Raw genomic sequence first — 25,744 nt, 5'->3', positions numbered from 1 at the left:
ATCACTGTGTGTATAGAGGAGTTAGATCACTTTGTGTATAGAGGAGTTAGATCACTTTGTGTATAGAGGAGTTAGATCACTGTGTGTATATAGAGGAGTTAGATCACTGTGTGTATAGAGGTATTGTCTCACTGTGTGTATATATGAATTATCTCACTGTTTGTATATGAATTATCTCACTGTTTGTATAGTGGAATTATCTCACTGTGTATAGAGGAGTTAGATCATTGTGTATAGAGGAGTTAGATCACTGTGTGTATAGAGGAGTTAGATCACTGTGTGTATAGAGGAGTTAGATCACTTTGTGTATAGAGGAGTTAGATCACTTTGTGTATAGAGGAGTTAGATCACTTTGTGTATAGAGGAGTTAGATCACTTTGTGTATAGAGGAGTTAGATCACTTTGTGTATAGAGGAGTTAGATCACTGTGTGTATAGAGGAGTTAGATCACTGTGTGTAAAGAGGTATTGTCTCACTGTGTGTATAGAGGAATTATCCCACTGTGTATAGAGGAGTTAGAGCAGTGTGTGTATAGAGGAGTTAGATCACTGTGTGTATAGAGGAGTTAGATCACTGTGTGTATAGAGGAGTTAGATCACTGTGTGTATAGAGGAGTTAGATCACTGTGTGTATAGAGGAGTTAGATCACTTTGTGTATAGAGGAGTTAGATCACTGTGTGTATACAGGAGTTAGATCACTGTGTGTATAGAGGAGTTAGATCACTTTGTGTATAGAGGAGTTAGATCACTTTGTGTATAGAGGAGTTAGATCACTGTGTGTATAGAGGAGTTAGATCACTGTGTGTATAGAGGAGTTAGATCACTGTGTGTATAGAGGAGTTAGATCACTGTGTGTATAGAGGAGTTAGATCACTGTGTGTATAGAGGAGTTATATCACTGTGTGTATAGAGGAGTTAGATCACTGTGTGTATAGAGGAGTTGGATCACTGTGTGTATAGAGGAGTTGGATCACTGTGTGTATAGAGGAGTTGGATCACTGTGTGTATAGAGGAGTTAGATCACTGTGTGTATAGAGGAGTTAGATCACTGTGTGTATAGAGGAGTTAGATCACTGTGTGTATAGAGGAGTTAGATCACTGTGTGTATAGAGGAGTTAGATCACTGTGTGTATAGAGGAGTTAGATCACTGTGTGTATAGAGGAGTTAGATCACTGTGTGTATAGAGGAGTTAGATCACTGTGTGTATAGAGGAGTTAGATCACTGTGTGTATAGAGGAATTATCTCACTGTGTGTATAGAGGAGTTGGATAACCGTGTGTATTGAGGAAAATTTTCACTGTGTGTATAGAGGAATTATCTCACTGTGTGTATAGAGGAGTTAGATCACTGTGTGTATAAAGGGGTTAGATCACTGTATGTATAGAGGAGTTAGATCACTGTGTGTATAGAGGAATTATCTCACTGTGTGTAGAGAGGAGTTGGATCACTGTCTGTAGAGAGGAGTTGGATCACTGTAGAGAGGAGTTAGATCACTGTGTGTATAGAGGAGTTAGATCACTGTGTGTATAGAGGAGTTAGATCACTGTGTGTATAGAGGAGTTAGATCACTGTGTGTATAGAGGAGTTAGATCACTGTGTGTATAGAGGAGTTAGATCACTGTGTGTATAGAGGAGTTAGATCACTGTGTGTATAGAGGAGTTAGATCACTGTGTGTATAGAGGAGTTAGATCACTGTGTGTATAGAGGAGTTAGATCACTTTGTGTATAGAGGAGTTAGATCACTGTGTGTATAGAGGAGTTAGATCACTGTGTGTAAAGAGGTATTGTCTCACTGTGTGTATAGAGGAATTATCTCACTGTGTATAGAGGAATTATCTCACTGTGTATAGAGGAGTTAGAGCAGTGTGTGTATAGAGGAGTTAGATCACTGTGTGTATAGAGGAGTTAGATCACTTTGTGTATAGAGGAGTTAGATCACTTTGTGTATAGAGGAGTTAGATCACTTTGTGTATAGAGGAGTTAGATCACTTTGTGTATCGAGGAGTTAGATCACTTTGTGTATAGAGGAGTTAGATCACTGTGTGTATAGAGGAGTTAGATCACTGTGTGTATAGAGGTATTGTCTCACTGTGTATAGAGGAATTATCTCACTGTGTATAGAGCAGTTAGAGCAGTTTGTGTATAGAGGAGTTAGATCACTGTGTGTATAGAGCAATTAGATCACTGTGTGTATAGAGGAGTTAGATCACTGTGTGTATAGAGGAGTTGGATCACTGTGTGTATAGAGGAGTTAGATCACTGTGTGTATAGAGGAGTTAGATCACTTTGTGTATAGAGGAGTTAGATCACTTTGTGTATAGAGGAGTTAGATCACTGTGTGTATATAGAGGAGTTAGATCACTGTGTGTATAGAGGTATTGTCTCACTGTGTGTATATATGAACTATCTCACTGTTTGTATAGTGGAATTATCTCACTGTGTATAGAGGAGTTAGATCATTGTGTATAGAGGAGTTAGATCACTGTGTGTATAGAGGAGTTAGATCACTTTGTGTATAGAGGAGTTAGATCACTTTGTGTATAGAGGAGTTAGATCACTTTGTGTATAGAGGAGTTAGATCACTTTGTGTATAGAGGAGTTAGATCACTTTGTGTATAGAGGAGTTAGATCACTTTGTGTATAGAGGAGTTAGATCACTGTGTGTATAGAGGAGTTAGATCACTGTGTGTAAAGAGGTATTGTCTCACTGTGTGTATAGAGGAATTATCCCACTGTGTATAGAGGAGTTAGAGCAGTGTGTGTATAGAGGAGTTAGATCACTGTGTGTATAGAGGAGTTAGATCACTGTGTGTATAGAGGAGTTAGATCACTGTGTGTATAGAGGAGTTAGATCACTGTGTGTATAGAGGAGTTAGATCACTTTGTGTATAGAGGAGTTAGATCACTGTGTGTATACAGGAGTTAGATCACTGTGTGTATAGAGGAGTTAGATCACTTTGTGTATAGAGGAGTTAGATCACTTTGTGTATAGAGGAGTTAGATCACTGTGTGTATAGAGGAGTTAGATCACTGTGTGTATAGAGGAGTTAGATCACTGTGTGTATAGAGGAGTTAGATCACTGTGTGTATAGAGGAGTTAGATCACTGTGTGTATAGAGGAGTTAGATCACTGTGTGTATAGAGGAGTTAGATCACTGTGTGTATAGAGGAGTTAGATCACTGTGTGTATAGAGGAGTTAGATCACTGTGCGTATAGAGGAGTTAGATCACTGTGTGTATAGAGGAGTTAGATCACTGTGTGTATAGAGGTATTGTCTCACTGTGTGTATAGAGGTATTGTCTCACTGTGTGTATAGAGGAATTATCTCACTGTGTATAGAGGAATTATCTCACTGTGTATAGAGGAGTTAGAGCAGTTTGTGTATAGAGGAGTTAGATCACTGTGTGTATAGAGGAATTAGATCACTGTGTGTATAGAGGAGTTAGATAACTGTGTGTATAGAGGAATTGTCTCACTGTGTGTATAGAGGAATTGTCTCACTGTGTGTATAGAGGAGTTACATCACTGTGTATAGAGGAATTGTCTCACTGTGTGTATAGAGGAATTATCTCACTGTGTATATAGAGGAATTGTCTCACTGTGTGTATTGAGGAATTGTCTCACTGTGTGTATTGAGGAATTGCCTCACTGTGTGTGTATAGAGGAATTTTCTCACTGTGTGTATAGAGGAATTATCTCACTGTGTGTATAGAGGAATTATCTCACTGTATGTATAGAGGAATTGTCTCACTGTGTGTATTGAAGAATTGTCTCACTGTGTGTATAGCGGAATTATCTCACTGTGTGTAGAGGAGTTATATCACTGTGTGTAGAGAAGTTATCTCACTTTGTGTATAGAGGTATTGTCTCACTGTGTGTATAGATATATCGTCTCACTGTGTGTATAGAGGAGTTAGATCACTGTGTGTATATAGGAGTTACATCACTGTGTGTATAGAGGAATTGTCTCACTGTATGTATAGAGAAGTTAGATCAGTGTGTGTATAGAGGAATTATCTCACTGTGTGTATAGAGGAGTTAGATCACTGTGTGTATAGAGGAGTTAGATCACTGTGTGTATAGAGGAGTTAGATCACTGTGTGTATAGAGGAGTTAGATCACTGTGTGTATAGAGGAGTTGGATGACTGTGTGTATAGAGGAGTTGGATCACTGTGTGTATAGAGGAGTTGGATCACTGTGTGTATAGAGGAGTTAGATCACTGTGTGTATAGAGGAGTTAGATCACCGTGTTTATAGAGGAGTTAGATCACTGTGTGTATAGAGGAGTTAGATCACTGTGTGTATAGAGGAGTTAGATCACTGTGTGTATTGAGGAGTTAGATCACTGTGTGTATAGAGGAGTTAGATCACTGTGTGTATAGAGGAGTTAGATCACTGTGTGTATAGAGGAGTTAGATCACTGTGTGTATAGAGGAGTTAGATCACTGTGTGTATAGAGGAGTTGGATGACTGTGTGTATAGAGGAGTTGGATGACTGTGTGTATAGAGGAGTTAGATCACTGTGTGTATAGAGGAGTTAGATCACTGTGTGTATAGAGGAGTTAGATCACTGTGTGTATAGAGGAGTTAGATCACTGTGTGTATAGAGGAGTTGGATCACTGTGTGTATAGAGGAGTTGGATCACTGTGTGTATAGAGGAGTTGGATCACTGTGTGTATAGAGGAGTTGGATCACTGTGTGTATAGAGGAGTTGGATCACTGTGTGTATAGAGGAGTTAGATCACTGTGTGTATAGAGGAGTTAGATCACTGTGTGTATAGAGGAGTTAGATCACTGTGTGTATAGAGGAGTTAGATCACTGTGTGTATAGAGGAATTATCTCACTGTGTATATAGAGGAGTTAGATCACTGTGTGTATAGAGGAATTATCTCACTGTGTGTATAGAGGAGTTAGATCACTGTGTGTATAGAGGAATTGTCTCACAGTGTATAGAGGAGTTAGATTACTGTGTGTATAGAGGAATTATCTCACTGTGTGTATAGAGGAGTTATATCAGTGTGTGTATAGAGGAATTATCTTACTGTGTATAGAGGAATTAGATCACTGTGTGCATAGAGGAATTAGATCACTGTGTGTATAGAGGGGTTAGATCACTGTGTGTATAGAGGAGTTAGATCACTGTGTGTATAGAGGAATTATTTCACTGTGTATAGAGGAGTTAGATCACTGTGTGTATAGAGGAGTTGGATCACTGTGTGTATAGAGGAGTTAGATCACTGTGTGTATAGAGGAGTTAGATCACTGTGTGTATAGAGGAGTTAGATCACTGTGTGTATAGAGGAGTTAGATCACTGTGTGTATAGAGGAGTTGGATCACTGTGTGTATAGAGGAGTTGGATCACTGTGTGTATAGAGGAGTTGGATCACTGTGTGTATAGAGGAGTTGGATCACTGTGTGTATAGAGGAGTTGGATCACTGTGTGTATAGAGGCGTTAGATCACTGTGTGTATAGAGGAGTTAGATCACTGTGTGTATAGAGGAGTTGGATCACTGTGTGTATAGAGGAGTTGGATCACTGTGTGTATAGAGGAGTTGGATCACTGTGTGTATAGAGGAGTTGGATCACTGTGTGTATAGAGGAGTTGGATCACTGTGTGTATAGAGGAGTTGGATCACTGTGTGTATAGAGGAGTTGGATCACTGTGTGTATAGAGGAGTTGGATCACTGTGTGTATAGAGGAGTTGGATCACTGTGTGTATAGAGGAGTTGGATCACTGTGTGTATAGAGGAGTTGGATCACTGTGTGTATAGAGGAGTTGGATCACTGTGTGTATAGAGGAGTTGGATCACTGTGTGTATAGAGGAGTTGGATCACTGTGTGTATAGAGGAGTTGGATCACTGTGTGTATAGAGGAGTTGGATCACTGTGTGTATAGAGGAGTTGGATCACTGTGTGTATAGAGGAGTTGGATCACTGTGTGTATAGAGGAGTTGGATCACTGTGTGTATAGAGGAGTTGGATCACTGTGTGTATAGAGGAGTTGGATCACTGTGTGTATAGAGGAGTTGGATCACTGTGTGTATAGAGGAGTTGGATCACTGTGTGTATAGAGGAGTTGGATCACTGTGTGTATAGAGGAGTTGGATCACTGTGTGTATAGAGGAGTTGGATCACTGTGTGTATAGAGGAGTTGGATCACTGTGTGTATAGAGGAGTTGGATCACTGTGTGTATAGAGGAGTTGGATCACTGTGTGTATAGAGGAGTTGGATCACTGTGTGTATAGAGGAGTTGGATCACTGTGTGTATTGAGGAGTTGGATCACTGTGTGTATTGAGGAGTTGGATCACTGTGTGTATTGAGGAGTTGGATCACTGTGTGTATTGAGGAGTTGGATCACTGTGTGTATTGAGGAGTTGGATCACTGTGTGTATTGAGGAGTTGGATCACTGTGTGTATTGAGGAGTTGGATCACTGTGTGTATTGAGGAGTTGGATCACTGTGTGTATTGAGGAGTTGGATCACTGTGTGTATTGAGGAGTTGGATCACTGTGTGTATTGAGGAGTTATCTTACTGTGTGTATATATAGGAATTAGCTCACTGTGTGTATATAGAGTAATAGTTTCACTGTGTGTATATAGAGTAATAGTTTCACTGTGTGTATAAAGGAATTGTCTCACTGTATGTATTTAGAGAAATTGTCTCACTGTGTGTATAGAGGAATTGTCTCACTGTGTGTATAGAGGAATTGTCTCACTGTGTGTATTGAGGAATTGTCTCACTGTGTGTATAGCGGAATTATCTCACTGTGTGTAGAGGAGTTATCTCACTTTGTGCATAGAGGTATTGTCTCACTGTGTGTATTGAGGAACTGTCTCACTGTGTGTATAGAGGAATTGTCTCACTGTGTGTATAGAGGAATTGTCTCAATACGCTCTCCATATTTATGAAAAAAGCAGGCAAAAATATGCGCACCAAGTATGGGGAGAAGAGCATCGGACTGCTGTTAATGAGCAGTCATCGGTCTCGCATCTATTCAGCTTTTTCCGAACTTTATTTATTCCCTGTCACTAAACGCCACCACTATACTAAAATGTTTAATACCTATCCCGCCTCTCGCCAACATCGCTGCAACCTAAATAAAGTTATTAACCCTTTTCCAGCCACTCCCCGACACTGCCACAACCTAAATAAAGTTATTAACCCCTATCCCGCCGCTCCCCGACACCGCCGCCACTAAATAAACATATTAACCCCTAAACCTCTGGTCTCCCACATCACTACCACTAACTAAACCTATTAACCCCTAAACCTTCAGCCCCCCACATCGGCAAAAACTAAATTAAGCTAATAACCCCTAAACCCAACAACCCCCTAACTTCAAATTAAAATTACAGCATCCCTATCTTAATATAAATTAAAACTTACCTGTAGAATTAAAATTTTGATAAAAAGTTTGATAACTGGGAAAAAGTGTCAGAGCCTAATGTTTATTTGGAACATCTGTAATGAAGTAAGTATCGTTCTGTGTCAGATTGAGACCGGCGGATCGTATGTTACGTCACAAATTTCAACATTTGCTGGTCTTTGAGGCTGTGATAACTAGGTCGGATCAATCTCGCAAAAATTATGATGTGGAATTCCAGCGTATTTTAGGTTGACAGCTTGATAGATAGGCCCCATAATATAACTACCTTAAAACAAATTAAAACTTACCTGTGAAATAAAAAAAACCTAAGCTTAAACTGTAAATAAACCTAACATTACTATTTTTAAAAAAATAAAAGATACCAAAAATAAAAAAAAACTATATTACAAAATTAAAAAACCCTAACATAAAAAAATAACAAAATCTAAAATTAAACAAAATAACAAAACCTAACATTACGCAAGAAAACAAACTCTAAAATTACTAAAAATAAAAAAATCTATGATTGCAGAATATAATAAACAAAATTATCCAAAATAAAAAAATTAAACCTAATACCCCAATAAAAAAACAAAAAGCCACTCCAAAATAAAAACACCTCTTAATCTAACACTAAACTATTAATAGCCCTTAAAAGGGCCATTTGCAGGGCATTGCCCTAAGTTTAACAGCTCTTTCTCCAACATTGGTGTGTCCGGTCCACGGCGTCATCCTTACTTGTGGGAATATTCTGTTCCCCAACAGGAAATGGCAAAGAGCACAGCAAAAGCTGCCCATATAGCCCCTCCTTGGGCTCCGCCCCCCAGTCATTCTCTTTGCCGCTCTGAACAAGTAGCATCTCCACGGAGATGGTGAAGAGTATGTGGTGTTTAGTTGTAGTTTTTTATTCTTCTATCAAAAGTTTGTTATTTTGAAATAGTACTGGTTGTGCTATTTACTCTGAAACAGAAAGAGATGAAGAGTTCTGTTTAAAAGAGGAGTATGATTTTAGCAGCAGTAACTAAAATCAATTGCTGTTCCCACGCAGGACTGTTGAGCCCAGAGAACTTCAGTTGGGGGGAACAGTTTGCAGACTTTTCTGCTTAAGGTATGACTAGCCATTTTTCTAACAAGACTGTGTAATGCTGGAAGGCTGTCATTTTCCCTCATGGGGATCGGTAAGCCATTTTCTTAGACTCAAACAGAATAAAGGGCTTATTATGGGCTATTAACTGGTGGACACTCTTAAGGGCTAAATCGATTGCTTTATTTAAGTATTATTTACAGTTTGAAGTGGATTTCACACTTTTTATTATTTGGGCAACGTTTTTAGCGCCAGGCACTAGTTAAGACACCTTCCCAGTCAGGAAGGGCCTTTCACTGTAGTAGGCAGAGCCTCATTTTCGCGCCATTATTGCACAGTTTCTTTTGAGTGCAGTGCATGCAGCTGAATGTGAGAGGGTCTGGTATCCAATGAAAACGTTCCTGGAAGGCTTGAATTGGTATCGTATACCAACCTGGGATAGGTGAAGTCGCAACAAACGCTGTGGCTGGGACTGTAGTGGGGTTAAAATTGCAAACGGCTCTGTTTTCCGCATTTTAAGGGTTAAAAGCTTGGAAATCGGGTTGCAATACTTTGAATGCATTAAGACACTGTGGTGAAAATTTGGTAAAGATTGGATAATTCCTTCATAGTTTTTCACATATTCAGTAATAAAGTGTGCTCTGTTTAACATTTAACGAGACAGTAACGGTTTTGTTTAAAAACGGTTTTTGTGCTTTATTAACCAGTTTAAGCCTGTCTAACATGTCTGTACCTTCAGATAGATCATGTTCTGTATGTATGGAGGCCAAGGTGGTCCCCCCTTCAAATGTATGTGTTAATTGTGCCATGGCGTCCAAACAAAGTAAGGACAGTACTGTCACATTTAGTAAGGTTGCCCAGGATGATTCCTCAAATGAAGGAAGTAGGGATAGTTCTGCATCCTCTCCTTCTGTGTCTATACCAGTTATGCCCGCGCAGGCGACCCCTAGTACTTCTAGCGCGCCAATGCTTGTTACTATGCAACAATTGACGGCAGTAATGGATAACTCCATAGCTAATATTTTATCCAAAATGCCAGCATTTCAGAGAAAGCGTGATTGCTCAGTTTTAAACACTGTAGAGCAGGAGGGCGCTGATGATAATTTATCTGTCATACCCTCACACCAGTCTGAAGTGGCAGTGAGGGAGGGTTTGTCAGAGGGAGAAATTTCTGATTCAGGAAGAATTTCTCAGCAGGCAGAACCTGATGTTGTGACATTTAAATTTAAATTAGAGCATCTCCGCGCATTACTTAAGGAGGTGCTATCTACTCTGGATGATTGTGACAATTTGGTCATCCCAGAAAAATTGTGCAAGATGGACAAATTCCTAGAGGTCCCGGTGCACCCTGATGTCTTTCCGATACCTAAAAGGGTGGCGGACATAGTGAATAAGGAGTGGGAGAAGCCAGGCATACCTTTTGTCCCTCCTCCTATATTTAAGAAATTGTTCCCCATGGTCGACCCCAGGAAGGACACATGGCAAACAGTCCCTAAGGTCGAGGGGGCGGTTTCTACACTAGCCAAACGCACGACTATTCCCATTGAGGACAATTGTGCTTTCAAAGATCCTATGGATAAAAAATTGGAGGGTTTGCTTAAAAAGATTTTTGTACAGCAAGGTTACCTCCTTCAACCAATTTCGTGCATTATTCCTGTCACTACAGCGGCGTGTTTCTGGTTCGAGGAACTGGAAAAGTCGCTCAGTAAGGAGACTCCATATGAGGAAGTCATGGACAGAATTCACGCACTTAAGTTAGCTAATTCCTTTATTTTAGATGCTGCTTTGCAGTTAGCGAGATTAGCGGCGAAAAATTCAGGGTTTGCAATTGTGGCGCGCAGAGCGCTCTGGCTAAAATCTTGGTCGGCGGATGTATCTTTTTGGGCCAGAATTGAAAGAAATTATTTCAGACATCACTGGGGGAAAGGGCCATGCCCTCCCACAGGATAGGCCGTTCAAGGCTAAAAATAAATCCAATTTTCGTTCCTTTCGTAATTTCAGGAACGGACCGGCTTCTAACTCTGCAGCCTCTAGACAAGAGGGTAACGCTTCCCAGTCCAAGCCTGCCTGGAAACCAATGCAAGGCTGGAACAAGGGTAAACAGGCCAAGAAGCCTGCTGCTGCTACCAAGACAGCATGAAGGGGTAGCCCCCGATCCGGGACTGGATATAGTAGGTGGCAGACTCTCTCTCTTTGCTCAGGCTTGGGTAAGAGATGTTCCGGATCCCTGGACTCTAGAAACACCCAGTTCCATCAGTGGAACAGGGTCAGGGGTTTTACTCAAACCTGTTTGTAGTTCCCAAAAAAGATGGAACTTTCAGACCAATTCTGGATTTAAAAATTCTAAACAAATTCCTCAGGTTTCCATCGTTCAAAATGGAAACCATTCGAACAATTTTACCTACAATCCAGGAAGGTCAATTCATGACTACCGTGGATTTAAAGGATGCGTACCTACATATTCCTATCCACAAAGATCACCATCAGTTCCTAAGGTTCGCCTTTATGGACAATCATTATCAGTTCGTGGCTCTTCCGTTCGGTTTAGCCACTGCTCCCAGAATTTTCACAAAGGTGCTAGGGTCCCTTCTGGCGGTTCTAAGACCGAGGGGCATTGCAGTGGCACCTTATCTAGATGACATTCTAATTCAAGCGTCGTCTCTTTCCAAGGCAAAGGCTCATACAGAGATTGTTCTAGCCTTTCTCAGATCTCACGGGTGGAAGGTGAACGTGGAAAAGAGTTCTCTATCCCCGTCAACAAGAGTTCCCTTTTTGGGGACAATAATAGATTCCTCAGAAATAAAGATCTTCCTGACAGAAGTCAGAGAATCAAAGCTTCTAAACGCTTGTCAAGTTCTTCACTCTATTCTGCAGCCTTCCATAGCTCAGTGCATGGAAGTAATAGGACTAATGGTTGCAGCAATGGACATAGTTCCTTTTGCTCGAATTCATTTAAGACCATTACAACTGTGCATGCTCAATCAGTGGAATGGGTACTATGTAGACTTGTCTCCACAGATTCAAGTAGACCAGGAAACCAGAGACTTACTCAGTTGGTGGTTGACTCAGGATCACCTGTCTCAGGGAATGAGTTTCCGCAGACCAGAGTGGGTCATTGTCACGACCGACGCCAGTCTATTAGGCTGGGGCGCGGTCTGGAATTCCCTTAAAGCTCAGGGTCTATGGTCTTGGGAAGAGTCTCTTCATCTGATAAAAATTCTGGAACTGAGAGCGATCTTCAATGCTCTCAGGGCTTGGCCTCAACTAGCGAAGGCTGGATTCATAAGATTTCAGTCAGACAACATGACGACTGTAGCTTACATCAATCATCAGGGGGGAACGAAGAGTTCCCTGGCGATGAGAGAGGTATCCAAGATCATCAAATGGGCGGAGGATCACTCCTGCCATCTATCTGCAATTCACATCCCAGGAGTAGACAACTGGGAAGCGGATTATCTGAGTCGTCAGACTTTCCATCCGGGGGAGTGGGAACTCCACCCGGAGGTCTTTATCCAGTTAACCCAATTATGGGGCTTTCCGGACATGGATCTGATGGCGTCTCGTCAGAACTTCAAGGTTCCTTGCTACGGGTCCAGATCCAGGGATCCCAAGGCGACTCTAGTGGATGCATTAGTGGCGCCTTGGTCGTTCAACCTAGCTTATGTGTTTCCACCGTTTCCTCTCCTTCCCAGGCTCGTGGCCAGGATCAAACAGGAGAAGGCCTCTGTGATTCTGATAGCTCCTGCGTGGCCACGCAGGACTTGGTATGCAGACCTGGTGAATATGTCATCGGCTCCACCATGGAAGCTACCTTTGAGACAGGATCTTCTAGTACAGGGTCCTTTCGAACATCCAAATCTAGTTTCTCTGCAGCTGACTGCTTGGAAATTGAATGCTTGATTTTATCTAAGCGTGGGTTTTCAAATTCAGTGATAGATACTCTGGTACAAGCCAGAAAACCTGTGACTAGAAAGATTTACCATAAAATATGGAAAAAATATATCTGTTGGTGTGAATCCAAGGGATTCTCCTGGAGTACGATTAAAATTCCTAAGATTCTCTCCTTTCTCCAAGAGGGTTTGGATAAAGGGTTGTCATCGAGTTCTCTAAAAGGACAGATTTCTGCTTTATCTGTTTTATTACACAAACGACTGGCAGCGGTGCCAGATGTACAAGCTTTTGTACAGGCTTTGGCAGAATCAAGCCTGTTTACAGACCCATTACTCCTCCTTGGAGTCTAAATTTAGTTCTTTCTGTTCTTCAAGGGGTTCCGTTTGAACCTTTACATTCCATAGATATCAAGTTACTATCTTGGAAAGTTCTGTTTTTGGTTGCTATTTCTTCTGCTAGAAGAGTTTCTGAATTATCTGCTTTGCAGTGTGATCCACCCTATCTGGTGTTCCATTCAGATAAGGTCGTTTTACGTACCAAGCCTGGTTTTCTTCCCAAAGTTGTTTCCAACAGGAATATTAACCAGGAGATAGTTGTTCCTTCTCTGTGTCCGAAACCAGTTTCTAAGAAGGAACGTTTGTTACACAATTTAGATGTAGTTTGTGCTTTAAAGTTCTATTTAGAAGCAACAAAGGATTTTAGACAAACCTCATCTTTGTTTGTCGTTTACTCTGGTAAGAGGAGAGGACAAAAGGCTACTGCTACCTCTCTTTCTTTCTGGCTGAAAAGCATTATCCGATTGGCTTATGAGACTTCCGGACGGCAGCCTCCTGAACAAGTCACAGCTCACTCCACTAGGGCTGTGGCTTCCACGTGGGCCTTTAAGAACGAGGCTTCTGTTGATCAGATATGTAAGGCAGCGACTTGGTCTTCTCTGCACACTTTTGCCAAATTTTACAAATTTGATACTTTTGCTTCTTCGGAGGCTATTTTTGGGAGAAAGGTTTTGCAAGCCGTGGTGCCTTCTGTTTAGGTAACCTGATTTGCTCCCTCCCTTCATCCGTGTCCTAAAGCTTTGGTATTGGTTCCCACAAGTAAGGATGATGCCGTGGACCGGACACACCAATGTTGGAGAAAACAGAATTTATGCTTACCTGATAAATTACTTTCTCCAACGGTGTGTCCGGTCCACGGCCCGCCCTGGTTTTTTAATCAGGTTTGAAAAATTTCTTTCTCTATACTCTACAGTCACCACGGCACCCTATAGTTTCTCCTTTTTTTCTCCTAACCGTCGGTCGAATGACTGGGGGGCGGAGCCCGAGGAGGGGCTATATGGGCAGCTTTTGCTGTGCTCTTTGCCATTTCCTGTTGGGGAAGAGAATATTCCCACAAGTAAGGATGACACCGTGGACCGGACACACCGTTGGAGAAAGTAATTTATCAGGTAAGCATAAATTCTGTTTTTCAATGAAAAATACAAATTAACCCCTAACAGTAAAAAACCCATCCACCCAACCCCCGCCAACATAAGAGAACTATCTCTAAAAAATATCTAATCTACCCATTGCCCCTAAAGGGGCATTTGTATGGGCATTGCCTTTAAAATTGGCTCTTTTACTGCCCATTATAACAAATTAAAAGCCCTAATCTAAAAAAAAAAAAAAACAACCTAACACTAACTCCGAAATTGGTACTCACCATAATTGGTACTCACCATTCCTTAAGTCCGGCTGTGAAGGTCTTCTTCCAGGCGGCTCCATCTTCAATCTTCATTGTGGTGTCGCGGGGCAGGATCGGTGACAGCGCTGACATCCGACATGGAGCCTCCTCCTTATGCGATCGTATGTTGCACACTGAAGCTTGAATACAAGATACTCATTTCTTTCATGTAATTAGCAAGAGTCCATGAGCTAGTGACGTATGGGATATACATTCCTACCAGGAGGGCAAAGTTTCCCAAACCTCAAAATGCCTATAAATACACCCCTCACCACACCCACAATTCAGTTTTACAAACTTTGCCTCCCGTGGAGGTGGTGAAGTAAGTTTGTGCTAGATTCTACATTGATATGCGCTTCGCAGCAGGCTGGAGCCCGGTTTTCCTCTCAGAGTGCAGTGAATGTCAGAGGGATGTGAAGAGAGTATTGCCTATTTGAATTCAATGGTCTCCTTCTACGGGATCTATTTCATAGGTTCTCTGTTATCGGTCGTAGAGATTCATCTCTTACCTCCCTTTTCAGATCGACGATATACTCTTATATACCATTACCTCTACTGATTCTCGTTTCAGTACTGGTTTGGCTATCTACTATATGTAGATGAGTGTCCTGGGGTAAGTAAATCTTATTTTTTGTGACACTCTAAGCTATGGTTGGGCACTTTATTTATAAAGTTCTAAATATATGTCTTTAAACTTATATTTGCCATGATTCAGGATGATCAATATTCCTTATTTCAGACAGTCAGTTTCATTATTTGGGATAATGCATATGAATAATTAATTTTTTTCTTACCTTAAAAATTGTTTCAATTTACTTTTTTTCCCTGTGGGCTGTTAGGCTCGCGGGGGCTGAAAATGCTTCAATTTATTGCGTCATTCTTGGCGCTGACTTTTTTGGTGCAAAAAAAAATAAAAAAAAATTTTTCTGTCATTTCCGGCGTCATACTTGTCGTTGGAAGTTGTTCGTGATTGCGTCATTTTCTTGACGTTTTTGCGCCAAAAATGTCGGCATCACCGGATGTGGCGTCATTCTTGGCGCCAAACAATTTTAGGCGCCAATAATGTGGGCGTCTTTTTTTGGCGCTAAAAAAATGTGGGCGTCATTCTTGTCTCCACCTTTTTTTCACATTATTTCAGTCTCATTTTTCATTGCTTCTGGTTGCTAGAGGCTTGTTCATTGGCATTTTTTCCCATTCCTGAAACTGTCATTTAAGGAATTTGATAAGTTTTGCTTTATATGTTGTTTTTTCTTTTACATATTGCAAGATGTCTCAAATTGACCCTGGATCAGAATCTACTTCTGGAAAGACGCTGCCTGATGCTGGTTCTACCAAAGTTAAGTGCATTTGTTGTAAACTTGTGGTAACTGTTCCTCCGGCTGTAGTTTGTGATGAATGTCATGATAAACTTGCTAATGCAGATAGTATTTCCATTAGTAATATTCCATTACCTGTTGCTGTTCCCTCAACATCTAATACTCAGGATGTTCCTGTTAATATAAAAGAATTTGTTTCTAAATCTATTAGGAAGGCTATGTCTGTTATTCCTCCTTCCAGTAAACGTAAAAGGTCTTTTAAAACGTCTAATTTTGCAGATGAATTTTTAGATGATCGTCATCATTCTGATTTGTCTATTTCTGATGAGGATTTTTCTGGTTCAGAGAATTCTGTCTCAGATATTGACACTGATAAATCTTCATATTTATTTAAAATGGAATTTATTCGCTCTTTACTTAAAGAAGTTTTAATCGCATTGGAGATGGAGGAATCTAGTCCTCTTGATACTAAATCTACTAAGCGTTTAAATTCGGTTTTTAAACCTCCTATAGTTATTCCAGAAGTTTTTCCTGTCCCTGATGCTATTTCTGAATTAATTTCTAGGGAATGGAATAATCTGGGTACTTCATTTACTCCTTCTCAAAGGTTTAAGAAATTGTACCCTGTGCCATCTGACAGATTAGAGTTTTGGGACAAAATCCCTAAAGTTGATGGGGCTATCTCTACTCTTGCTAAACGTACTACTATTCCTACGGCAGATAGCACTTCGTTTAAAGATCCTTTAGATAGGAAAATTGAATCTTTTTTAAGAAAAGCTTATTTATGTTCAGGTAATTTACTTAGACCTGCTATATCTTTGGCTGATGTTGCAGCAGCTTCAACTTTTTGGTTGGAGGCTTTAGCGCAACAGGTCTCAGATCAGAATACTCATAGCATTGTTAAACTTCTTCAACATGCTAATAACTTTGTCTGGGATGCCATCTTTGATATCATTAGAGTTGATGTCAGGTATATGTCTTTAGCTATTTTAGCTAGAAGAGCTTTATGGCTTAAAACTTGGAATGCAGATATGTCTTCTAAGTCAACTTTGCTTTCTCTTTCTTTCCAAGGTAATAAATTATTTGGTTCTCAGTTGGATTCTATTATTTCAACTGTTACTGGGGGGAAAGGAACTTTTTTGCCTCAGGACAAAAAATCTAAAGGTAAATATAGGGCTGCTAATCGTTTTCGTTCCTTTCGTCAGAATAAGGAACAAAAGCCTGACCCTTCCTCTAAAGGAACAGTTTCCGTTTGGAAACCTTCTCCAGTCTGGAATAAATCCAAGCCTTTTAGAAAGCCAAAGCCAGCTCCCAAGTCCACATGAAGGTGCGGCCCTCATTCCAGCTCAGCTGGTAGGGGGGAGGTTACGATTTTTCAAAGATATTTGGATCAATTCGATTCACAGTCTTTGGATTCAGAACATTGTTTCACAAGGGTACAGAATAGGTTTCAAGGTAAGGCCGCCTGCGAGAAGATTTTTTCTCTCTCGCATTCCAATAAACCCAGTGAAGGCTCAGGCATTTCTGAAATGTGTTTCAGATCTAGAATTGGCTGGAGTAATTGTGCCAGTTCCAGTTCTGGAACAGGGTCTGGGGTTTTACTCAAATCTATTCATTGTACCAAAGAAGGAGAATTCCTTCAGACCAGTTCTGGATCTAAAAATATTGAATCGTTATGTAAGGATACCAACATTCAAAATGGTAACTATAAGGACTATTCTGCCTTTTGTTCAGCAAGGGCATTATATGTCTACAATAGATTTACAGGATGCATATCTTCATATTCCGATTCATCCAGATCATTTTCAGTTTCTGAGATTCTCTTTTCTAGACAAGCATTACCAGTTTGTGGCCCTGCCGTTTGGCCTAGCGACAGCTCCAAGGATCTTTTCAAAGGTTCTCGGTGCCCTTCTATCTGTAATCAGAGAACAGGGTATTGCGGTATTTCCTTATTTGGACGATATCTTGGTACTTGCTCAGTCTTCACATTCTGCAGAATTTCATACGAATCGACTTGTGTCGTTTCTTCAAAAACATGGTTGGAAGATCAATTTACCAAAGAGTTCATTGATTCCTCAGACAAGAGTAACCTTTTTAGGTTTCCAAATAGATTCAGTGTTCATGACCTTGTCTCTAACAGAAAAGAGACGTCTGAAATTGGTTTCAGCTTGTCGAAACCTTCAGTCTCAATTATTCCCTTCTGTAGCTTTATGCATGGAAATTCTAGGTCTCATGACTGCTGCATCGGACGCGATCCCCTTTGCTCGTTTTCACATGCGACCTCTTCAGCTTTGTATGCTGAACCAGTGGTGCAGGGATTATACAAAGATATCACAATTGATATCCTTAAATCCGAATGTACGACACTCTCTGACGTGGTGGACAGATCACCATCGTTTAGTCCAAGGGGCTTCTTTTGTTCTTCCAACCTGGAGTGTGATCTCAACAGATGCGAGTCTAACAGGTTGGGGAGCTGTATGGGGATCTCTGACAGCGCAGGGGGTTTGGGAATCTCAGTAGGCGAGATTACCAATCAACATTTTGGAACTCCGTGCGATTTTCAGAGCTCTTCAGTTCTGGCCTCTTCTGAAGAGAGAATCGTTCATTTGTTTTCAGACGGACAATGTCACAACCGTGGCATATGTCAATCATCAAGGGGGGACTCACAGTCCTCAGGCTATGAAAGAAGTATCTCGGATACTTGTATGGGCGGAATCCAGCTCTTGTCTAATCTCTGCGTTTCACATCCCAGGTGTAGACAATTGGGAAGCGGATTATCTCAGTCGCCAGACGTTACATCCGGGCGAATGGTCTCTTCACCCAGAGGTATTTCTTCAGATTGTTCAAATCTGGGGATTTCCAGAAATAGATCTGATGGCTTCTCATCTAAACAAGAAACTTCCCAGGTATCTGTCCAGATCCAGGGATCCTCAGGCGGAGGCAGTGAACGCGTTGTCGCTTCCCTGGAATTATCATCCGGCCTATATCTTTCCGCCTCTAGTTCTTCTTCCAAGAGTGATTTCCAAAATTCTAATGGAACGTTCGTTTGTACTGCTGGTGGCTCCAGCATGGCCTCACAGGTTTTGGTATGCGGATCTTGTTCGGATGGCTACTTGCCAACCTTGGACTCTTCCGTTAAGACCAGACCTTCTATCTCAAGGCCCTTTTTTCCATCAGGATCTCAAATCATTAAATTTGAAGGTATGGAGATTGAACGCTTGATTCTTAGTCATAGAGTTTTCTCTGACTCAGTAATTAATTCTATGTTACAGGCTCGTAAATCTGTGTCTAGGAAGATTTATTATCGAGTCTGGAAGACTTACATTTCTTGGTGTTCTCATAAATTCTCCTGGCATTCTTTTAGAATTCCTAGAATTTTACAGTTTCTTCAGGATGGTTTGGATAAAGGTTTGTCTGCAAGTTACTTGAAAGGACAAATTTCTGCTCTTTCTGTTCTTTTTCATAGAAAGATTGCTAATCTTCCTGATATTCATTGTTTTGTACAGGCTTTGGCTCGTATAAAACCTGTCATTAAGTCAATTTCTCCTCCTTGGAGTCTTAATTTGGTTCTGAGGGCTTTACAAGCTCCCCCGTTTGAACCTATGCATTCTCTGGATATTAAATTACTTTCTTTGAAAGTTCTGTTCCTTTTGGCCATCTCTTCTGCTAGAAGAGTTTCTGAGTTATCTGCTCTTTCTTGTGAATCTCCTTTTCTGATTTTTCATCAGGATAAGGCGGTGTTGCGGACTTCATTTAAATTTTTACCTAAGGTTGTGAATTCTAACAACATTAGTAGAGAAATTGTTGTTCCTTCATTATGTCCTAATCCTAAGAATTCTCTGGAGAAATCTTTACATTCTTTGGATGTAGTAAGAGCTTTAAAATATTATGTTGAAGCTACTAAAGATTTTAGAAAGACCTCTAGTCTATTTGTTATCTTTTCTGGTTCCAGGAAAGGTCAAAAGGCCTCCGCCATTTCTTTGGCGTCTTTGTTGAAGTCTTTGATTCATCATGCGTATGTTGAGTCGGGTAAAACTCCGCCTCAAAGGATTACAGCTCATTCTATTAGGTCAGTTTCTACTTCCTGGGCGTTTAGGAATGAAGCTTCTGTTGATCAGATTTGCAAAGCAGCAACTTGGTCTTCTTTGCATAATTTTACTAAATTCTACCATTTTGATGTGTTTTCTTCTTCTGAAGCAGTTTTTGGTAGAAAAGTACTTCAGGCAGCTGTTTTAGTTTGATTCTACTGCTTATAATTTCAGTTTTTTTCATTATTAAGATTAAAACTTTTTTTTTTTTGGGTTGTGGATTATTTATCAGCGGAATTGGCTGTCTTTATTTTATCCCTCCCTCTCTAGTAACTCTTGCGTGGAAGTTCCACATCTTGGGTATTTATTATCCCATACGTCACTAGCTCATGGACTCTTGCTAATTACATGAAAGAAAACATAATTTATGTAAGAACTTACCTGATAAATTCATTTCTTTCATATTAGCAAGAGTCCATGAGGCCCACCCCTGTTTGTGGTGGTTATGATTTTTTGTATAAAGCACAATTATTCCAATTCCTTATTTGATGCTTTCGCTCCTTGCTTATCACCCCACTTCTTGGCTATTCGTTAAACTGAATTGTGGGTGTGGTGAGGGGTGTATTTATAGGCATTTTTTGAGGTTTGGGAAACTTTGCCCCTCCTGGTAGGAATGTATATCCCATACGTCACTAGCTCATGGACTCTTGCTAATATGAAAGAAATGAATTTATCAGGTAAGTTGTAACATAAATTATGTTTTTATAATGGGGAACCTTGCATTCCTATTGGCTGAAAATTTCAAACCAACCAATAGGATAAGAGGTGCTTAAATCCTATTGGCTGTTCAAACGGAAACCCTGCATTCAAGCTTTAGTGTGGGGCGGACGATCGCATGAAGAAGAGGCTCCAAGTCGGATGTCAGTGCCGTTGCCGATCCTGCTCCGCTCCAAGCCGCCTCAGCTCCGCGACCCCTGGATGATAATGGAAGATGGCTTCGCGACACCGGGATGAAGATTGAAGATGGAGCCACCTGGAAAAAGACCTTCACCGCTGGACTTCTGGAATGGTGAGTACCTATTTTGGGGGTTAGTGTTAGGTTTTTTTTGGTTTTTTTTATGGGGAGTAAAAGAGCTGATTGCCGTTTTAAGGGCTCTGCCAATAGAAATGCCCCTTTAGCGGCAATGGGTAGCTTAGGGTTTTTTAGAGTTAGGTCTTTTTTATATTTGGGGGTTGGGTGGGTGGGGGCTTGTAATGTTAGGGGTATTTTGTAATTCTTTATGTAAAATAGCTATTACACTTAGGACAATGCCCTACAAAAGGCCATTTTAAGGGCTATTGGTAGTTTAGTGTTAGATTAGGGGGTGTTTTTATTTTGGGTTGGCTTTTTTGTTTTTTAGGGGTATTTTTTTATTTTGGATAATTTTGTTTATTATTTTCTGTATTTTGTATAATGTTAGGTTTTTGTTATTTTGTTTAATTTTAGAGTTTTTTTTGTAATGTTAGTTTTTTTTGTAGTGTTAGGATTTTTTAATTTTGTAATTTAGGTTTTTTATTTTTGGTATCTTATTATTTTAAAATATTACTGTTAGGTTTATTTATAGTTTAAGCTTTAGTTTTTTTTTTTCACAGGTACGTTTTTATTTATTTTAAGGTAGATTGTAACTTTAATTTAAAGTTAGCGGGTATTTAGTTTAGGGGTGAATAGTTTAATTTAGATTGTCGCAATGTGGGGGGCCAGCGGTTATGGGGTTAATGGCTATTTCGTGTTGGCGATGTGAGGGGATAGCAGTTTAGGGGTTAATAGGTTTATTAAGGGAGTTGTGATGTGGGGTGTCGGCGGCTTAGGGGTTAATAGGTTTATTTAATATTGACGATGTGGGGTTAAGAGGTTAGCAGGTTTATTTAGTGTTAGCGATTCGGGGAGACGTTGGATTAGGGGTTAATACTTTAATTTTGATAGTTGTGATGTGGGCGGCATATTAGGGGTTAATAGGTTTATTTTAATTTCGATGCGGGGGATGGCGGTTTAGGGGTTAATAGCTAGTTTATGGGTGTTAGTGTACTTTGTAACATATTTTTTTTATAAGTTTTGGGAAACATTTTTGTTTTGCAAAATCCATAACTACTGGTCTTTGATTGCAGAATGGATTGTTGCGGTATAGACTATAACGATCACGTTAAAAAGCCTTAACATGCGACTTGTAGTACGGGTGAGCTGACCATTCCACACTCAAAGGCCATTTTTTTTGCGGTAAAGCTGTACCGCACAACTTGTAATCTCCCTCCATATGAGCATAAAAATAGGAGCAATGTTAATGCTTTAATAGCGATAATATTTTTTCACTATGGAACATTATGGACCAGATTACGAGTGGAGCGCTAACAGTTACACACAAGCGATAATGGGGTTATCGTGGTTGTTTCCACTCATCGGATTTACCGCTGCTATTACACGTTGAAAGTAAAGGCGATCGCTTGAGCGCAATTTACGTTTGAATGATTACTGCATCTTCAGAGCTCTGGTCAACTGTTTCACAAAACAAAAAAGTTGCACAAAACACATCAAAAATACATTTCAAAGTACATGTAAAACAAACAGACAGAAGGAATAGTCTGGAAAGCAGTCGCAATCCTTGTGAGTAAAAAACGATCCTAAATGATGAACACAGTGCATGACAGGGTACAAATGGTTGACAGATCTTACGCGTTTCGGCTAGTGCCATATTCATAGACCCACTGAGTGCTAAGTCAACTTACTTTTAAAAGGGTCTGGTTTACAGCCATTGGACAGGAAATCAACAATCAATTGATTATTAAAGTGACTACACCTCATATATAAATTATTGCTATGGGAATGCTAGATATAATGAAATCATTTCCAACTTAGAATTAATTAAATACTAATTTACACTAAAATTAAATACTGTTATAAAACAAGTGCTAAAATTCAAATGCAAGAATTTAATAATTGTTCGAAAATTAGTTAAAAGATAGATATATGCACAAATGATTCCATTATGTTCACTCGTTATCATTAGCTAAAGAGCTAAGCATGGAGTAGGTACATACATTTTAAAGCACTTTAATATTATCATATCCTCTCTGACTGCAACTTTCCAAAACCTGGTACATATTTTAGCATTACAGATGATTAAATAAAAAGATTTTTTTATATAAATATTCTATAGTTCACAGAAGGATGATACCAAACAAGTATAATGTAGAATATATTTTACCATAAGTCTACAATCAACTAGTGAGATGAAATTAGTTCTCTAAATGAGTATATGTAATGGGAATATGGGAAGAAAAATATATACATAGAAATCTTACTCCCAATAATTAATGACTTCAAATTCAGAATTGAACCCTTTGGGGATTTGTGTATCCAGTTTAAAAATCCAGAACATTTCTTGTCTAGAGAGTAATCGATTTTTATCCCCTCCCCTTTTTGGTATTCTGACATGTTTTATTGCCCTCCATTTAAAAGATTTAGAGGCCCATTTATCAAGCGCCGTAGGGTGCTTGTGAGGCCGTGTTTCTGGCGAGTCTTCAGACTCGCCAGAAACAGCAGTTATGAAGCAGCGGTCTAAAGACCGCTGCTCCATAACGCTGTCCGTCTGCTCTGAGCAGGCGGACAGGAATCGCGACAATTCAACCCGATCGAGTACGATCGGGTTGATTGACACCTCCCTGCTTGCAGCCGATTGACCGCGAGTCTGCAGGGGGCGGCGTTGCACCAGCAGCCCTTGTGAGCTGCTGGTGCAATGCTGAATACAGAGAGCGTATTGCTCTCCGCATTCAGCGAGGTCTTGCGGACCTGATCCGGATCAGGTCCGCAAGACCGTTGTTAAATAGGCCTCCTTGTGTTCTGCTGATGTATGTCTAGAAAGTCCTGAACATTTTTTTCATTGTGTATATACCCAAGATGTTCTCTGATTCGTGTTCTTACGTCTCTGCTTGTCATTCCCACATATTGAAGTTTGTATTCTGTACACTTTATAAGATAGATAACGTATGTGGGGAAGATATGATACAACCCTTTGTTTGGAATATCTGTCCTGTCACATATGAGTAAAAATCTTTACCCACTGATAAAAAGTCACATGACTTGCATCGTGGATGACCACACCTAAATGTGCCATTAGTGGATAACCAAGAGCTTGTATTGTTAGATGATTTTAGGTTGCTAGGGGAGAGTATGTTACCAATTGTTAGATTTCTTGAGAACACACACCTACAGCCATCCTCTACCTCCTTTTTCAGTTTTTTATCGCCATACAGAATGGGAAAATATTTTTTTTAATAATGGTACAAATTTCTGGATATTCTGTTGAATATTTGGTGATAAAAAGTGGCTGTTTTGTCTGTGCGTTCTTCAATTTGGGCAGCAAAGTTTCTTCCCTCTTAAGGGTATATGTCTCATTAAAGATCTTATTGCTTAATTTGGGTTTATACCCTCTATCTTTGAATCTCTTTTTAAGTTCATTACTCTGTTCAAGAAAATCATTGTTTTCTGAACACAGGCGTTTAGTTCAAATGAACTGACTCTTCAAAATTCCTTTATACACATGTTCAGGGTGAGCACTTTTGGCGTGTAAGATAGTTACCTGCAATGTGTTTGCGATACAGATTTGTTTTGATCTTCCCGGTCTTTACAGACCCTGAAAGTTCAATATCCAAGAAAAAGATTCTTTCTTTATTCCATTTGTGGGTTAACTTAACACCTGTATCTTGTGCATTTAAGTACCAACTAACTGTTCGGCTTCTTGTTCACCAAATCTTCAGACTACAAGCAAAACGTCTATGTAGCGTTTGTATAGAATGATGCCCTCCTGCAAGTGGTTGGCATCAGAATAAACAAACTTGCTTTCTAGCCAACCCATTAAAATGTTGGCATACGATGGGGCAAATTTTGTCCCCATCGCAGTGCCTCGTAGCTGCAGGTAAAAAAAAAACTCGAACATTAAGTCTTTTGTCATGTGGGATGCTAGAATACAATGATATAACATCAATTACAAAGTACAGTTACACTCATAATAATACCATCTAATAAATATGCATTACACAGTACAGTTACACACATAATAACACTGTCTAATAAATATACATTACACAGTACAGTTACACACATAATAACACTATCTAATAAATATACATTACACAGTACAGTTACACACATAATAACACTGTCTAATAAATATACATTACACAGTACAGTTACACACATAATAACACTATCTAATAAATATACATTACACAGTACAGTTACACACATAATAACACTGTCTAATAAATATACATTACACAGTACAGTTACACTTATAATAACACTATCTAATAAATATACATTACACAGTACAGTTACACACATAATAACACTATCTAATAAATATACATTACACAGTACAGTTACACACATAATAATACTATCTAATAAATATACATTACACAGTACAGTTACACTCATAATAATACCATCTAATAAATATGCATTACACAGTACAGTTACACACATAATAACACTGTCTAATAAATATACATTACACAGTACAGTTACACACATAATAACACTGTCTAATAAATATACATTACACAGTACAGTTACACACATAATAACACTATCTAATAAATATACATTACACAGTACAGTTACACACATAACACTATCTAATAAATATACATTACACAGTACAGTTACACACATAATAACACTATCTAATAAATATACATTATACAGTAAAGTTACACACATAATAATACCATCTAATAAATATGCATTACACAGTACAGTTACACACATAATAACACTGTCTAATAAATATACATTACACAGTACAGTTACACACATAATAACACTGTCTAATAAATATACATTACACAGTACAGTTACACACATAATAACACTATCTAATAAATATACATTACACAGTACAGTTACACACATAATAATACCATCTAATAAATATAATAATTACACAGTACAGTTACACACATAACACGGTCTAATAAATATACATTACACAGTACAGTTACACTCATAATAATATCATCTAATAAATATACATTACACAGTACAGTTACACACATAACACTATCTAATAAATATACATTATACAGTACAGTTACACACATAATAACACTATCTAATAAATATACATTACACAGTACAGTTACACACATAATAACACTATCTAATAAATATACATCACACAGTACAGTTACACTCATAATAATACCATCTAATAAATATACATTACACAGTACAGTTGCACTCATAATATTACCATCTAATAAATATACATTACACAGTACAGTTACACAC

This window comes from Bombina bombina, chromosome 9 (assembly GCF_027579735.1).
Source record: "Bombina bombina isolate aBomBom1 chromosome 9, aBomBom1.pri, whole genome shotgun sequence".
Taxonomy (NCBI): Eukaryota; Metazoa; Chordata; class Amphibia; order Anura; family Bombinatoridae; genus Bombina; species Bombina bombina.
The sequence above is the reverse complement of the archived record's forward strand: the minus strand, read 5'-3'. Positions refer to the sequence as shown.